The sequence below is a fragment of the Doryrhamphus excisus genome, chromosome 11 (genome assembly GCF_030265055.1).
Source record: "Doryrhamphus excisus isolate RoL2022-K1 chromosome 11, RoL_Dexc_1.0, whole genome shotgun sequence".
In the NCBI taxonomy this organism is placed as follows: domain Eukaryota; kingdom Metazoa; phylum Chordata; class Actinopteri; order Syngnathiformes; family Syngnathidae; genus Doryrhamphus; species Doryrhamphus excisus.
In genome coordinates, this window is record NC_080476.1 from 6,552,890 (window position 1) to 6,571,176 (window position 18,287).

At 41.8% G+C, this 18,287-nt stretch overlaps 1 protein-coding gene across 2 annotated transcripts in view; it reads left to right on the plus strand.

Annotated features, from left to right (window-relative positions):
* Positions 1 to 2,953: 2,953 nt before the first annotated feature.
* LOC131138529 (neuronal tyrosine-phosphorylated phosphoinositide-3-kinase adapter 1) overlaps positions 2,954 to 18,287 on the plus strand; it is a 38,377-nt gene continuing 23,043 nt past the window's right edge. For both annotated transcript variants that reach the window (XM_058087509.1, XM_058087508.1), the window contains exon 1: positions 2,954 to 3,494. The gene's annotated coding sequence lies outside the window, so the exon portion shown is untranslated. The remainder of the gene's footprint in view (positions 3,495 to 18,287) is intronic.

The window sequence follows — 18,287 nt, forward strand, 5'->3', positions numbered from 1 at the left end:
AGCATGTCTTGTTTGTCTCGGAGCTCTGAGGAAACATGAGAAAGTCATATTTCTCTTGCTTGCCAGAGGGCAAAGCAACTTGAGTCAAACCGGTCACTTCCTGTATGACCTTCACAATACAAGCTTGACACAGAGAATCCAGTAAAATGCCTAAAGTATAATACATTTCTGGGAAATGTCACTTTTTTGCTCTTTAATAATAATAAATAATATATAATAATAATAAATCTGCCTTTTTGACAAAAAAATGATTTATGTTGTTAGAGAATAAGAAGTGGCTACACGGCGGTCAAGTGTTTAGCGTGCAGGCCTCACAGCTGGGAGACCCGAGTTCAATTCCACCCTCAGCCATCTCTATGGGGAGTTTGCATGTTCTCCCTGTGCATGCGTAGGTTTTCTCCGGGTATTCCGGTTTCCTCCCACATTCCAAAAACATGCTAGGTTAATTGGCCACTCCAAATTGTCCATAGGTATGAATGTGAGTGTGAATGGTTGTTTGTCTATATGTGCCCTGTGATTGGCTGGCGACCAGTCCAGGGTGTACCCCGCCTCTCGCCCGAAGACAGCTGGGATAGGCTCCAGCATGCCCCCACGACCCTCGTGAGGATAAGAGGTAGAAAATGAATGAATGAATGAATAATAAGAAGTAGAACATGTGACCCCAATTTAAGAACCAAGGACAGCTCTCTGCCCCCTAATCAGCACTTTCGACACTACATCAACAAGTATTGAGACACACTGCTTAATTAGAGCTCTGCTGTCCATACTAGAATTTTGGTGCTTTCCTAAAACTTTAGAAACTCATGATCAGAACAGATTCTTTGAAATAAACAAGGTACAAATGCTGAAAGCTGCTAGCATGCCAAGCATGCCAATGATTTATTTAATGCCAACATAGCTAGTAAATTGACAGGCGACTTTGGCTGGTAAATACCAATGACTCCATATTGGAAGAGTCATGATAGCGTACAGCAACCGGTCTCATTGATATGCAGTCATCATCAAGTAATTCATCCTGCTGATGCTTTTTGTTGCTGTGAAAACACCTGTGCGGGCGTATGGTAGGTGTGTTGCAGCTTTTAAAATCCCATCTCGTCGGAGCCTTTGGGGCGGATTTGCCATCTGCCAAGAAAATAATGGACGTTTTAAATGATGATCTATTCTTCTGATCTTTACACTGTATTTACTTTTTGGTTCATTTTCTGTTGTACCCTGCAGCTAAACGCTAAATATTGACCAACAATGATAAATATGTGTAAAGTGCTTGTAGGAAGTAAATGTTATCTTCTGGACACATGAGGACAAGATTTAGGCTTCAGGGATTGATTCAACTATGTTTATTTTCGTGCTTGTAGGTTGCATTGCTTCACACTGAGAGCTGTGGCTCATATTTTGGTGATCCTATTTTTCATCAATTGAAGGGTTTTTTTTTGGCTCCACTATGTGTGCCTTATGATGTGTCGTAGTATGTACTTCAGGTGTCTGCTTTATTGTACCATGGCATCACTTCCATGTTGTTATGGACTTTCAGCTTTCTTGCAGATGGTCCAAAGATCACAAAGAGGCTCTTGTTCTATAGTTTCTTTGTATATTTGCTCAAATGAGATAACGTACCTAATGTTGTGTCCAGTTAGTGTAGCTTCTTCCTTCAGGGGGCATGTACTCCGATATACCACGGGAGGGGTGTCCAAAGTGTGGCAGTTCATTTGCTAACCAGAGGAGGTTTTTATCTGGAAGCTCTAATCACAGCAGCTATATCCACCCCTCCCTCCATTTTGCGCATGGGGACGCATTCTCGGCAAATGTGCAAAGGATACTGCTGTCAGGAATAGGGCACAAAGTCAGCCTGAGGAAAGAAAGGAGAAATAAAGAGGCTCCTAATTTGGAACCATGCCCCAATTAGATTATAATAATCAAAATTTTTTGAAATATTTCACTCTGTGCAGTGACTCTTTCAAATATAACACAGATAGCAATATGAGTTTCACATTTTTAATTGAACTACTGAACTAAAAGAACTTTTCATAAATACAATATCTCATTTATCACTGTTAATCCATATCTAGATCCACCCGGGATGAGTGAAATTTTCACAAAATAAGAGTAAATCAGCCATATATGTCAGAACTTCTTAGCCGGTTGGACCCAGTATACATTTATTTGACCCACAATAATCCAGCAGGCAACTCAGGTCAGAGGTCGAGGTCAGAAACAGTTCGCTGGGCTGATGTGTGCCAGGCGAAGCCATGAGACAAACAAGGAAAAAATAAAGAGAGCTTAGCAAATGCTTAGCAAACTTACTAAGGATTCAAACCTAGGAATCTGCGTGCGGGCAGGAAGGGTCAGGAAGGTGTGACTCGATTCAAACAGAAGAACGAATAGAAAATAGAAACAACAGAAGCAGAACATGAGAACTGAGGTAAAGAGCTAAAGTGATTACAGGTGTGTCTCGAGTTTCACTCAGGACCAGGGACAGAGGTGTCTATGACCACATACATAAGACTCATGCTTATAAATACAGACAGGAAGTGGATTTCTTTTAGGGATTATGGGTCAGTTGGGAGAGAATAATTACAGACAGGAAGTGGATTTCTTTTAGGGATTATGGGTCAGTTGTGAGAGAATTCACACCTGCAATAAAAGCCTTTTGTTGTGGCGATCAGGTGTGTATGTCTCACCCGTATAAAACCTATAGAAAAATATCAAGTGGCTCAAGAATCCTTTGGATTTCTTCTCTTAATAGACATTTTGGACACTCCGACATACCAACCATGTTTATATTTAATATTCTGTTTTTTTTTAAATAATGCCATAATACAATGCTGTGTCTTCTTCCTGTTTTGGTGCTTTAGGTTTAAGGGAATCATAAATCATCTAGTGAGTGGATGGATGGATGGATGGATGCTAAGCCCCTACCAACTGGTGAGTGAGTACTCAGGAAGCACTATGGTGATGCTGTTGCTGATGATGATGATGTGTGGATATGGAGTACAGAGAGGATGCCCGGCTCCAGCTCTTGAACCAACATTGACATCTGCGCTTTTTTTTGTTTTGACGTCATCCTCCTCCCTCTTCTTTTTCATTGCCTGCAAAGCATGTTTTTTCCCCCTCACACACAAATACACTAAAGGATGTTTTTTTTCCTGCACGTTTTTCGTCTCCCCGCCAACGTCGCATTGACTTGCACGATGCTTCTCAGTCAGGAGTCTGCGCCGAGCAGCGCTGTTTATCCGAAAAAAATGGAAGAGCTCCCACATCAAGGGGAAGGCGTCAATCTGGAGAAAGGCGTCTGAATTGTTGATTTTTCAACCCATCGTACGTTGACACATCTGGGAAGAGATTTTTTTTTCCTCCATCCTTTGAACTCACGCCCTCTCTCTGTGGCGCCTTAGCAGGACAGCTGTGTCATCAACAACCGGCGTGGTTTTGTTGTTGTCTCATCCGGGAGCCGCTTGGCTGCGTCTGCGCCAGCCCTCGGCTATAGCAACACCAAGGTAGGTCTCACCTTCAATTATTACCCTCTTTTTGCGCCATAAATCACTCACTTGCGTGATGTCGTCGTCAAAAACGCGCCTTTTTAAACGGCGGTAGACGGGATGTGCACACACCGCCTCGCTTGCGTGGCTGCTGCGGAGGTAGCATCGCAGCAGGGGCCTTTTTTTTTTTTTTAAACAGCGTTTTTGCAACAAACAACAGAATGACAGCGGGGTATTTTGCGTGCATAATAGCCACTATTCAACCTTGAAGCCCCCTCACGGCGCTGTAGTGAATATTAATCCTTTATTATTTTGTTTCAAAATAGCGCTCACTTAAAGCCCCGCGAGTGAAGTCGTGACGAAGCCCCCCTTATGAATATTTCACCCCAAAACAAGCTCCTCCATCAGCTGAGCGGTGATGCCCGAGCGTGCACGCCGCCAGGAAGCAAACACCAGGCGGGTTGTGCGCGCTCATCGGCGTGCGTGTGCGCGCTCGGAGCATTCTGCAAAGCCCATGATGAAAAACATCTGCATGTTTACGCATGATAAAAGCATGGCAGGATGCGAGTGTAGTGTAGTGTCGTGCGTGTGCATGTCGCGATAGTCACTCCAGTTGTGTGTGTGTGTGTGTGTGTGTGTGTGTGTGTGTGTGTAGCCAGGTGAGGATGTGCTGGCACGTCTGGGAATAAACACACAACATGATTGATATAAGCAGCAGGGTGCTTGTGGTTTTTTATATTTTGGTTTATTTTGAAAGTTCCACTCGAACCCTGGCGGTGTGGCTGTGGATTAAATGTGAAATTAATGACTGTCAGCAGCACTTGTGCTTTTTTTTTTCCACGGGCGTGACAGTTCACCAGATCACCACAGGCTTAACAGAAGTCCCCTCCCCTGTGATATGTTTATCGCTAATGCACATGGCACACTCTTTACCTGGAGTGAATAGACATTGCATGTGGATATTATATAGGAATGTAATGGTATGTAATATAATCTGGCCTGCTGGATTGTTCACTCTCACTTTGACCTTGAGGCTGAATTGAAAATAAGAATAGAATTAGGCTGAGATAAGCAGGGACGTGTTTGTGTGTCAGTGCGGGTGCCGTTCATCATGTTGCTGGAGGAGAGAGGATGTGTCTTTGGTGGCTGGCTGGCTGGCTGGCTGGGGGGGGTCAATGAGTGCAGGCTGTTTTAGGAATCCAATGCGGAGGGAAGTCTGCATGCTTCCAGAGTCTCTAAATGAGCACAGTCAATGAAGACGGAACGTGCTCTGTAGTAAACCCCTCGTCCTTGAGGATTTAGCCTGTTAAATCCAAATGTAGACATTTTCAAAGACGACCTGCAGCGGGAAGCTTTAAGGTGGAACACCCACCTCAAATTTGTTTGTGTTGTCACCCAATTTCCCCCTAGTAAGTATTATAAAAATAAGGTAACTCCAATAGTTGTATCTTTACTGACCTGGTTGTTGTCATTAATTTGTTCGGAAAGGTGAGCTGAAAACTGAAATTCATTCATTCATTTTCTATCGCTTTTCCTCACGAGGGTCGCGGGGGTGCTGGAGCCTATCCCAGCTGTCTTCGGGCGAGAGGCGGGATACACCCTGGACTGGCAATTACAGCCAATTACAGGGCACATATAGACAAACAACCATTCACACTCACATTCATACCTATGGACAATCTGGAGTCACCAATTAACCTAGCATGTTTTTGGAATGTGGGAGGAAACCGGAGTACCCGGAGAAAACCCACACATGCACAGGGAGAACATGCAAACTCCACACAGAGATGGCCGAGGGTGGAATTGAACCCTGGTTTCTTAGCTGTGAGGTCTGCACGCTAACCACTTGACCACAGTGCCGCCGAAAACTGAAATATCCAATTAATCTGGTCCAGACATGCAAAAATATGGACACAAAATACATCTTATATAGAATAATTATGGTTTTGCATGTAGAAAACAAAGCACATGGACTAGTTTGTGTAACATTGGCATTTGCCTTACAGGATACTGCAGTGTTTGTGATCCAAGATGGCTGAATAAACAAGCAATGCCAGGGGTAAATACAAGACCTTGTTAATATTCTATGGTGACTGTACAGTAGCTAACATTTTAACATCAGGCGTAATAAGTTGAGCTGTCATATGGTTAAAAATGTTAATCAAATTAATCACCATTTGCAACTGAGTGAACTTTGCTCACTTTTACTGTATTTTATGAACAAAGCTGTGGACTTGAACCCAGAACCTTTGGAATGAGAGTTGAACGAAGAGCCTGTTACTAGCGTACATGGCTGGCATCTCTTACAATAGCAATCGTAATAGTTTTAGGTTTTTTTTGTTTAACTCTCAAGTGTAAAAAGAAGCTAACCACTGTTAACAGCAGTGACACTGGAGTTCCAAACTTCCTGTGTCTATTTGTTATGGATGCCGGCTGGTGTTATGGAGTCACGCTGGACATTGACTTGACAGCTCAGGCTTTTAGCTCGATGGCTAGTGCTTTTGATCCTCATTTGGTGAACCTTGGTTCATGTAACCAGACGGGTTACTCATTAAAAACCCTTGAGTGTGATCCTTCTATTAGTTGCATAAATAGCACTTTGATAGATATTTTAGCATGATTCAAATGCCATGATCGCTGTTTCACATCCCGTCTGATCCCATGAAAAGATGAATTTCACATTGTAAGACTGAAATGATGAATCCATATAGCAGAGGACCGTCAAGCCCCTCACCGGGCCAAAGAAGACGAACGATGCGATGATCTACTGATGGATGTAAGAGAAATTTGGTAGATGATTATATTTAAAGACCATTTCTCATGTAGTGGATACACCTATTGTTTCCATATATTCCACAAGGGGCTGCACGGTGAATGAGTAGTTAGCGCACAGGCCACACAGCTCGGAGATCTGGGTTCGATTCTCCGCTCGGGCATCTCTGTGTGCCGTTTGCATGTTCTCCCCATGCATGGGTTTTCTCCGGGTACTCTGGCTTCCTCACACATGCGAGGTTAATTGTCAACAAATTGTCCATAGGTATGAATGTGACAGCTGGGATAGGCTCCAGCATGCCCGCGACCCTCGTGAGGATAAGCGGTAGAAAATGGATGGTGTGGTTAACTTTTTGTTTTGACTTTTTTCCCTGACCACTTGTGTCCCTATGTCTTCAAAAACAATCTATTTATCATAATGTTCTCTGCGCAGTCCACTCTTGTTAAAAATATCGTAGTAAACCATACGCTTCCATTGAAGAATCGATTGATACGTGTACTTATAGCTTATTGACATATTGACATAATATTTATTTTTATGGGTGGCAGACTGCTCTCTAGTCAGATTCCTCATATGCAAATTGAAGGCACTTTCATGATTGAGAGTTGTCACCAATCCCTCCACAGTAATCCCTGCCATCATTTTTATTCACGATGAAGTTGAATATATATCACTAATGTATTGCAAATGCTTGAAATTAACCTGAAGTGACACACGTTAACATTTGTTAGCATTAGGGAATTTCCATAAAGGTCGAAATAGAGTCGAAATAGTCCTCACTTTGGTTGGGTAATAATTGAATGCTTTTTTATGCGTTGGTGGTTAGCAGTGGTGGCGAACTATACTTCATAAATGAACATTTCATGTGGTATATTTTGGAATTGTAATAGTACGTGTTGTTTGTGTTAAATTGGTCATGTCCGCGTTGCGTTTTGTCTAATGCTAACTGTCGGTTGTGTCCCAAAGGGCGGCCTGGGAGACGACAAAAATGGGGAAAAACTGTGCAAAAATAACTAATAATAATTAATAACTAACTAGGCGGTCAAGTGGTTAGCACGCAGACCTCACAGCTAGGAGAGGGTTCAATCCCACCCTCGGCCATCTCTGTGTGGAGTTTGCATGTTCTCCCCGTGCATGCGTGGGTTTTCTCCGGGTATTCCGGTTTCCTCCCACATTCCAAAAACATGCTAGGTTAATTGGCAACTCCAAATTGTGCATAGGTATGAATGTGAGTGTGAATGGTTGTTTGTCTATATGTGCCCTGTGATTGGCTGGCGACCAGTCCAGGGTGTAGGGTCCAGGGTGGGATAGGCTCCAGCACCTCCACGACCCTTGTGAGGATAAGCGGTAGAAAATGAATGAATGAACTAATAACTAATATTTTATCCTTACATCCACATTCAGCCCCTCTGAGTGCAAAAAGATGGCCATCTGTTGCTCCTCCTGTGTCAACACTGACCTGTGTGTAATGTGGAGCCGAGTCACAATCACGTAGTTCTTACGCGTGGACTGTTAAAATGCAATCCTTTTTTTCTTCTTCAAAGCATCCACTTTTCTTTCCAGTCCACCAATTTGTTTACGCAGCTTCTTAATGTTTCATTAAGGATCTCATGTCGTTGTGTTGTTGATCTATTTTGTTGTTTAGCGCCTTGCTATTTACAGAGCTCTTCATCCTCATGTCGTTAATCTCCCTGCAAACTTCAGAACTCTCCTTCCTGGTGTCATTCAACATCAACATTATCTTGAAATTTGTATATAATGTATGTGTGTCTAGCTATGCAAATCCAAGTGAAAGACTTTTCTGGATTGGAAGCATCTTTCCGTATATCCATGCCTCGTGTCAGTCAGTAGTCAAGAGTAATGATGCGTGGTAATGATTTCCTTCAGGCAACTCATCTTTGTTCATTTCCTGCGTTTTTCTCTCATTACTGTTTTTCAAAGTCATTTTCACGGTGCCATGCAAAATGAATAACACGGAGGCGTCAACACTTTTTACAGTCTTGTCGGCGGTGGTGTCCTGGAATGTAGGATGATCAGTGTGCCTTCAGGAACATTTCAAGAAGAAGGTTCCCTGAGCACATGATATTAGTGTAGCTGGATTTGAATGATGGATAAGTGGAGGATTTAGTTACATTTCTGACAGTAAATCAGTGCCAAGGTCCTTGAATATTTCCTTTTTGGTGTGTGGCAAGTTCAAATTTAACTCTGCATGCCAGTGTGTGCCTGGAGCTGAAGTGAAAGAACATTATGGTCTGTCTAACAAGCATCCCAAAGTGCTAATTCATTGGTGTGTGTGTGGCCTTTCCTAAAAGGTCACAGCAAAGCAGACAAGTATTAGCTTTATACAAGAGTGTGTGAAACAGGTGACTTTGCATGCTTTAAAACACAAATGTCAATGTAATGGTTGAAAATGGGATGCAAATGTCACAGCAATTTTCATTTGGATGGAAACGCAGAAAGCTAGTGGCCTGCCCGAGCAATAGAACATGTAAATTGTCCTAACTGATCACAATGATCAACCCCCCCCCCCCCATCCACATGTTTATATCATGCAGTAGCATCTTCCTAGATCCCTGCTAAACCGTTTGTTGGTACACGTTGTCCTCTCCTGCAAGGAGATCCACATGCTTTTTTTTTTCCATAACTTGAACAGGATCCTTGGAGTGCAGCTTCAACTCTCTTTGAACCGTATCATCTTTAAAAGCTCTGACAACAGAAGCACCCCCACCTCCCTCTCATTCAAGCTTTAGGCCCATGCTCTCCAGTGCATTTCCTGTTCCACTCAAGAGGTTTTTTTTTTTTTAAACTCGAAAGTGAAGGCTTTGAAAGCTTTTTGGAGGTTTCATCTTCATCTACAGATTTCTCCCCATGTAGTTGTTGAAAGTCAATTGGTGTCACGCTTTTTTATTAGTTATTTCTCAGCTACCGCTTGTGTCCATGGAGGGTTTTTATTGTTTGGTTGTACCTGTCTGATAATGTTTTGGCTTTCCCCATCGGGAGTTGCCACAGCGAGGCAATTACATGTTTGATTTTGGTTTAGTTTTGACCTCCTTCCCTCCTGTTTATCCAAGCTTGGGACCGCCACTGGACATCTCCTGGGATTGGACTCAAAGAGGACATTTTTCCTGGACTGTATCGTTTTGCAAAATGGAGTGCCCAAACAAAGCAACCTATATGTTGCTGACTCACTGGCCATTCATTTTGTATTGATGCTGACTACTAAATAATCTGCCATGGGGCCAAAGGAGGTTGCAAGTTTTTTGATTGAAAAAAAAAAAGGTGGGGAGGCAGGTCGTCCAGAAACCGGAAGGTTGGCCTTTTGATCCTGGTGAGACTTTTTGCTCTAGAGACAGTGCCACTGAGGAAAAGACAGGAAGCAGAACTGGAGGCAGCAGAGATGAGGATGCTGAGGTTCTCAATGGGAGTGACCAGGATGGATAGGATCAGGAACGAGTACATCAGAGGGACATTACATGTTAGAAGCCTTGGAGATAAAGTCAGAGAGGCCAGACTGAGATGGTTGGGGCATGTCCAGAGGAGAGATAGTGAATATATTGGTAGAAGGATGATGTGTTTAGAGCTGCCAGGTATGAGGCGTAGAGGAAGACCAAAGAGGATGTTCATGAATGTAGTGAAGGAGGACATGAGGGTAGTTGGTTAGAGACAGAAGACAGGGTTGGATGGAGGAGATTGATTTGCTGTGGCGACCCTTGAACTTGAAGGGAAAAGCCCAAAGAGAAAGAAGAAGCTCTCCACTAAGTCACTGGTGGAGTCACACAAACTATTCCAGGGCTGCTGTGTATACGGGTATAGTTTACCACCGTCAGCATGTGACTAAGGAGTGAGTGAATAATGGGTTCACTTCATTGTGAAGCGCTTTGGGAACCTCGAAAAGCACCTTTATTATTACTATTATTATTATTTTATTATTAGCCAGTGTGTTGGAAGTTTCATAACATTTCCCCAGAATGTAAAATCAGTTTTCACTTGTTTGCAGTTGTACCCGAGCTGGCGGAGGTCTGTGCCTGACTGAGCAGTCTTGTAGTTATTTTTATGACACTAATGTCTTTCCTGTTGCTCGTCTCATGATCATGTGTTCTACTCGCGCACAATAGTAAGTAGTCTTGAGGGTATGCTCATCACCTGTCATTTGTCACACTTAGTAGCTTTTGATCGTACAGGAACCAGCAGGGATCGGCCAAGTGAGACCCTGAGCTGAAAAGCTGAGAGTCAGACCTGCATGTCCAATACAGTATAAACCTTAAAGGGTCTTTTTAAGGCCTAATGTATTGATGCAGTCTCTTCATAGAAAACATCCTTATGCATGTGATGTGCTACTGTATTTTTATGTTATGTCCAGAGGCCCTTGGTCTAAGGAGACGTGATGTGTACTGGATGCAACCACATGAATGAGTGGGAGAGCTGTGTGTGGGAATGTGTGTGTGGGCTACCAACACTCTGACTTGTATTTTGTGGGGGCTTTTGAGCACAAGGAGTGGGATGAGTCCAATGTTGGAGGTTCACTTGTGGCCTACCTGGCGAGATAATCACACCAACGCTTCTGCTCCTTGTTTCAATCAGGACTAGAATGAGTCAAGTGCCCAGAAAGGCATATTCGAATAATAAATAAAGGGACTTTTTGTAGAGAGCACCACGCTCTAAGGGCTGTACATCAAAATAAGTAAAATGTAGGAAAACAGAAAGAAAACACAATATTTGATATATTGGTAATATTTCAAATTATGAAGCCAGAGCTTTTGTTCTGTTAATACTTTATTACATGGAGTACTGTAATTGAAATTTGAAAATTGAGGTATAAACATCAAGTATAAAGTACTTTGCACTTAGCCTCTATCTAATATTCAACAATATAATCATTTTTCTTCTTTTGTCTCGTTTGGCTTTTCTCCTCAGGGGTCGCCACAGCAAATCAATGTCCTCCATCCAACCCTGTCTTCTGTCTCTCTCACACCAACTACCCTCATGTCCTCCTTCACTACATCCATGAACCTCCTCTTTGGTCTTCCTCTACGCCTCCTACCTGGCAGCTCTAAACGCAGCATCCTTCTACCAATATATTCACTATCTCTCCATCTCAGTCTGGCCTCTCTGACTTTATCTCCAAGACCTCTAACATGTAATGTCCCTCTGATGTACTCCTTCCTGATCCTATCCATCCTGGTCACTCCCAATGAGAACCTCAGCATCCTCATCTCTGCTACCTCCAGTTCTGCTTCCTGTCTTTTCCTCAGTGGCACTGTCTCTAGGGCAAACAACATGGCTGGTATCACCACAGTTTTGTATACCTTTCCTGAAACTCTTCTACCACACAGGGCTCTACGTTAAAAACAAAAATGACTTGCCCATGGGGAATCCTTAAGGTGAGAACTACTTGCCCGAACTTGCCCCATGTAAAATGAAAAGACTGCCATAATGATATCATATATCAATATATGCTGATAATTCATCAGATAATAGTACTGATGCATTGTATTTGGAGGAATGTCTCAAAATTTGTGGAGATGTATGTTAACATGGCAAGCCATGCTACCTTACACATGGTAGTCGTAGTAAGCAGTGATATTTATAAGTTGAGCACCACAAAGAAACATTTGACACATTTGTGTACTAGTAAAGTGTTTTTAATCCAGAAAAAAATGCTCAATGGTCAAACAATAATTTGTGAAGCAAAAGTGAGAAAAATACACAGAGAAATGAAACCGCTAGGTTTTGTAGCTTGTGCAAAATCAACACTTGGTATTGGATCTAATCGGTGGTGTTTCATTGTGACCACTTCAAATTGTCACAGTAATGTGATTCACTCACCTGTGCCATCATTTGATTTGCTGCCGCTAATAAAATACTCGTTTAGGAGGCACTGTTTCATCACTTTTTGCTGTTTTCCTTCAGAAGTTGTTGAAGAATTAGATGATGTTGGCAGGGACGCCATGATAGATGTTTTCCTAGTAAAACGATCGCTGATTGGTTGATCGCGAACAAGAACGGGTGTGGGTAAAACGCGGATTGTGGATTACGGACCGCGGTCTAAAAAAACGATTCTGATTGGTCCATTTCAAGATTTGCAAGGATTGGTTTGCAAATTACCACCGGAATTACGCAGTCCGTGTTTTACCAACACCCAACAAGAACCGCTTTAAAAAAAACTCTTGGCAGTACGGCATGCTAAAGTGCACTTGCCCGACGGGAATATTAATGATTGGATTTACTTGCCCGAATTTTGTTTTAACTTGCCCCGGGCCATCGGTACAACGTTATTGTCGAGCCCTGCCACACATCACCCCTGACACTTTCCTCCACCCGTTCCATCCTGCCTACACACACTTCTTCACCTCCTTTTCACCATCTCCATTGTTCTGAACTGTTGACCCCAAGTACTTAAAATTCTCCACCTTGTGTATCTCTTCTCCCTGTAACCTCATTCTTCCACTTGGGTCCGTCTCATTCACACACATATACTCCGTCTTGTTGCGGTTAATCAACAATATAATCCAGTTTATTACTTTAAAAGTAACACTTAACTAGCATTAAAGATCATTACTGATGTCATAATGATAAAACACTGACACATAGAAATCCATGATGTCTTGTCAGTCACCAGTAGCGTGAATCACACCATACCATGTTTTCAGACATAAACGCGACATATTTAAACATGTTTGTAGTTTCCCTGCGAAGTTAAGGACTGTACGCCAAATCACAGCTTGATGCTCCACAGTTGAAATAAGATGAATGGAGTCCAGTGAAAGCTGCTATGTGAGGGAGAAAATCAAGTTTGTAAAGATGCTCAGCTGATCCGTGTTTTCCTTCGGGCTGTTGGGATTTGCTTAATTATGGCTGAATAGTTGATGAGGTTTGATGGCGGGGTGGCGGTACCGAGCACTCCTGCACACTTCGAGGGGGCAGCCGGTACAAGAAAGCAGTGAAACCATCAGTTTAGGCTTCTCAAATTCAGTCAGATGCAGTTTTATTTGTTCAGAGCGAGCCAACAGGAAGGCAGGCGATATTGTTTTGGTAAGAAGGGACTCAGTGGAGTTGTAAAGTGCACCTCTTCCCCTCATCCACCAGCACAGAGAAGGTTTTTTGGCACTTCCCCCTGCAGCGCTACCTTGTCACGTGACCCTTTCTTTGTTGTTGATCTGCTGTTTGTGGTCCAGCTTTGGACAGTTTGACAGAAACAACACAAACAGCAGCCGCACATTCTGAGGCCCTAAAAACGTCTTCTCTTTTAAATTCATTGTCTTGTTTTCTTCTCTGAGCCTCTCCTGACCCCGCTCCCCCATGCCAAGGTCTACCCTGGGTGCTTTGCCTTCTCTGTGATATGATGCGACATTTCAACAACACTTGTGCGTGCGACACAGAAAGTAAACAACATAGTGCATGAGAATGCGCCCAGTGTTGTATAAGCATCATACGCTATATGCTAAGTGCAGCCTGTCACCTTGGTTACAGGGAAATATGCAAGACATCATACCTCTTTTAGAACGGACAATGTCAGGACGGTGGATGCTTTGTTTGGTTATACCATAACTGAGACATATCTTCTAATAACCAGGATCATCCTGGAGCTGTGGCCAACAAATTGTGTGTGTTTAGACTTAAACACAAAAACTAAGGACATTTGTTGTAGTTTACATCAGCGTCCCTGAGGCACTGTGTAGAAAAGCTTTTTTTGTCGCAGTCCATGAAATATATATTTTCTCTTCGGTTTATCCAATGGTGAGGAGAATCCCAGTTGTTACTATGAAATGACAAAGAAGGCCTTCGGTGGTTCTTTCTTTCAACATCACAATAAATAAAGTGGATGGAAGAGCAAGAGGTATGCAAATAAATGAGCCTTTATGTTTAAATATCTCACGTTTGTTTAGTGTGATATAAATTCAGGGAAGAATTTAAGAAATTCTCTCAAAACTGTACGTGGAAATTGAGGAAAAGCCTTTTTTTTTATTTAGTTTTATTTATGTACTAAATAAAACCAAACAAAACAACACTTTTGTTTATGTCTTATTAGTTTTAAACTGAATGCTAGGGAGGGTTCCACTCTTCTAATTTCAGCAATCACGTATCTTCTAGAGTACGACCGAGTATTACAGCTGCATTGAAAAAAAATCTGAGATTCCAAAAAGAAACTCATAAATTTACAAGAATAAAGTCATAAATTTCTGAGAAAAAAAGTCGTACTATTATGGGAGTAGAGTTGTACATTTACAAAACCAAAGGTGTAACATTACGAGAATAAAAACTTAAATTTATGAGAATAAAGACATACATTTATCAGGAAAAAGTTGTAAATTTACAACAAAAAGTCCTAAATTTACGAGAAAAAAGTCCTACTATTACGGGAGTAGAGCGGCATATTAACGAGACAAAAAGATGTGACATTATGAGAATAAAATAAGAAATTTACAAGAATAAAGTCCTAAATTTATGAAAATAAAGACATACATTTATGAGAAAAAGTAGTAAATTTACGCTAAAAAAGTCATACATTTTACAGTAATAAATCCATAAATTTACAAGAAAAAAGTCATACTATTACGAGAGTAGAGTTATACATTTACGAGACAAAAAGGTTTAGCATTCCAAGAGTAAAATCTGAAATTTACAAGAATAAAATCCTAAATTTATGCAAATAAAGACATACATTTATGAGAAAAAAAGTACCTAAATATACGATAATAAAGCCATCAAATTCCAACAAAAAATCTTACTATTACGGGAAGAGAGTTGTACATTCATTAGACAAAAAGCTGTAACATTATGATAAATTTTCAAGAATAAAGTCCTAAATTTATGAAAATAAAGACATAGATTTATGAGAAAAAGTGTTAAATTTACGAGAAAAAAGTCCTACATTTACAAGAATAAAGTCAGAAATTTCTCAGATTTCTCAATTCCAAAAAATTGCACTGTTACGAGAATAAAGTCATACATTTGTAAGGAAAAAAAAATTGTACATTTACGAGAATAGTCATAATATTACGTGTCATCGTGTCATACTGTATGTGTCGGAGGGAAAATCGAGTACAGGTCCTCAGGAGGGAAAGAAACGTCCCTGTTGCATCAGGCAAGATTTTATTTATAACGTGGCAGCAAAACAGAGCAGTTGAGCATGTCTAGCCCTCCTCACCTCCACCTTCCTTATCCCGTCCCTTCCACACGCCCAAGGTCAAAGGTCACATAAGTCAATCCATCCCATTGGATTGAGTTTTAAAGACACCTGGAAGTTAAATGTTGATGTATATGACGTGTCGCATGTGTGACCAAATGCTGACAACACAGCGTCTCTGAGTGGCGCTTTGAACAGACAGTGTGAGTAAAGTTTGCCGTTCATATGCTGAGGCTGCATTTCTATCTAGTGTGTATCATTTTATGAGGACACAACAGGCTGTCCGTGGTTGTTGTTTTTTTATTTTACGAGCCTATGCGGGGCTTTTAATATTTGTCACCAGATTGCTTTAAAACACTTGAAAGGAGCCTACTTAGATGTGTGATCTCATGGGGGCGTTAATGCCATAGTTCAAGTCACATGATACACATACAGTACGTATAGAAGAAGAATGATATGTTACTTTACTGGAGAGCATACAAACGTATTCAAGAGTCAAATTGCATGTTGGGTACTATAAATTTGTACATGTTGTTAGGTCTGCATTGAAATGAAAGCCAAGCACACCCTTGACAGTACCCCCCCCCCCCCCTCCCACCCCCACCTGAGAATGCCTTGCAGTACATATTATAGAGAACAATTATATTGTTAATAGCAGAAAACTGATACATAATGGGCTGCATGGCGACCGAGTGGTTAGCGTGCAGGCCTCACAGCTAGGAGACCCGAGTTAAAGTCCACCTTCGGCCATATCTGTACGGAGTTTGCATGTTCTCCCCGTGCATGCGTGGGTTTTCTCCGGGTATTCCGGTTTCCTCCCACATTCCAAAAACATGCTAGGTTAATTGGTGACTCCAAATTGTCCATAGGTATGAATGTGAGTGTGAATGGTTGTTTGTCTATATGTGCCCTGTGATTGGCTGGCGACCAGTCCAGGCTGTACCCAGCCTCTCGCCAGCACCCCCGCGATCCTCGTGAGGATAAATGGTAGAAAATGAATGAATGATACATAATGCTATATGATAGAAATGGATGAATGAACATTTAGAACCTAATTTTGGCCTTTATTAGAGACTTGTAGGCGAGAGGATGGGTTCCATCATTTGTGATCTCTGTTTCGTCAACACCTTTTCCCAACGTTAGCTTTCTTGGGTTCTTTTTCTTCGCCAGGCTGGAAGTTATTGTTGATGCATACTTTGCAATGACTTTTATTCCTAGAATTCAATAGTGTTTCTCACCTTTGTTATCAAATTGCTAGCACTTGCAACTTTCTTTGACCCCATCGCGGGTTATTTAGCAGTCACAGTCAACTTAAAAATACACAAACGATGAGTCAGCACTTGTTTCTGCAGAAATAAAAAAACACATTTTTTGGTCCAAACGAGCTGTTTCCCTCCTGTACAGGCGGTGTTTCTTATATACTATATATATCATGAACAGTGGTTGCTATGCTAGCGTGGTTGCTATAGGTTACAGATGCTATCTCTAGGTTAAAGTGCTTTGCGGTCTTCCCTTGCAGGGATGATGACATGCAAATGATGGAGGGAAGTTTTTACGCTAGCATCATCATGTATGACGGGGATGGCGGTGGTGGCTTTGTGCATATTCAGTAGCCAGGAAGGAGATGCATGGCAGACAGTGTTGCTAAGAGACCACACACAGCGACTAGTGTGAGAGGCTTGATTGCACCTCCCTCCCCCATTCTTGTACGATAGCTACTCGCTATATTCCCTAGATTTTCTCCCGTTTGCTTATTCCTAACCTCTTGTATATTCCAGATCTCAATATTCCCTGTCTCCAATAGCTTTGAACATAATCTGCATAGTTTAGCCCGCTTTTTACCCCGTGGCTCCATGTTTATTGGCTTCCCCCCATATATTTTTTTTTTTTACCCCTCCCCTTCTCTTCTCTGCTGCTTTGCTGCTCTTCCTCTTTTTGGCTGTGGGTTTTAAGCAGCTCAGTCTTCTCCTGAGCGGTTCTCTCCCTGCTGCATCCTTGCTGCTGCCCCCCCCCCCCCCCCCCCCTCTCTTTGGTTAATACTCTAGACTGAGCTGCAGCATTTTGTCTGGATTCTGCGAGTTTTGCAGTGAGGCTGGGATGTCGAATTCCAGAGATTAGCAAAATAAAATTGCAGCAGGTTACAGATAATAGAGGAGTAGGTAATTCAAGGAACACTCTACTCCAGGGGTGGGCAAATATTTGGACTCGAGGGCCGCATTGAGTTAACAAAATTGTCTGGGGGGCCAGAACATATATTTAACACACACACACTATTTTATGCTTATCATTTTCCTTGAATTATTTGTCTAATTTTATCTGTAAAAGTGTTATCCTATATCAGTTGTATGTTCTCATGTCCCTTTTTTAGGAGCACTTTAAACATCACACCACATCAAACTATGTCATTTAATTTTACAGTTTTGTTGTTTATTTTTTACTAAATCAGACATCCGACTTGCAAGTCATGTTGCCAGTTTGTATGTTAAAAGTTGAAGTTACTTAGAAAGCAACTGGCGGGCCGGATTCAAACGCTTGGTGGGCCGCATGTGGCCCCCGGGCCGTAGTTTGCCCACCCCTGCTCTACTCCAATCGAATTATTAGACTCAAATGACATATTTTGCATCCTTTCACATGCTCAAAGTGCATAGTTACTTTATGTTATTGCCAAGGATCAGAATTGCTGGGTTTATTCAACGCAGGACAAAGACATCCGAGTGTTATAAATATACTAGTGAATGATGGAGGTCGTCATGCAATACTGAATCCAAAATATATATACTATATCCATCACATTGAAATACACACAGTCAAACCTCAGTTGTATGATTTTTCTTTCCAACATTTTGACTTGGTTTTCATACACTTGTCTCTGTTTTTGTACAACACTGGTAGTCCGTCACATGCCTTGTTC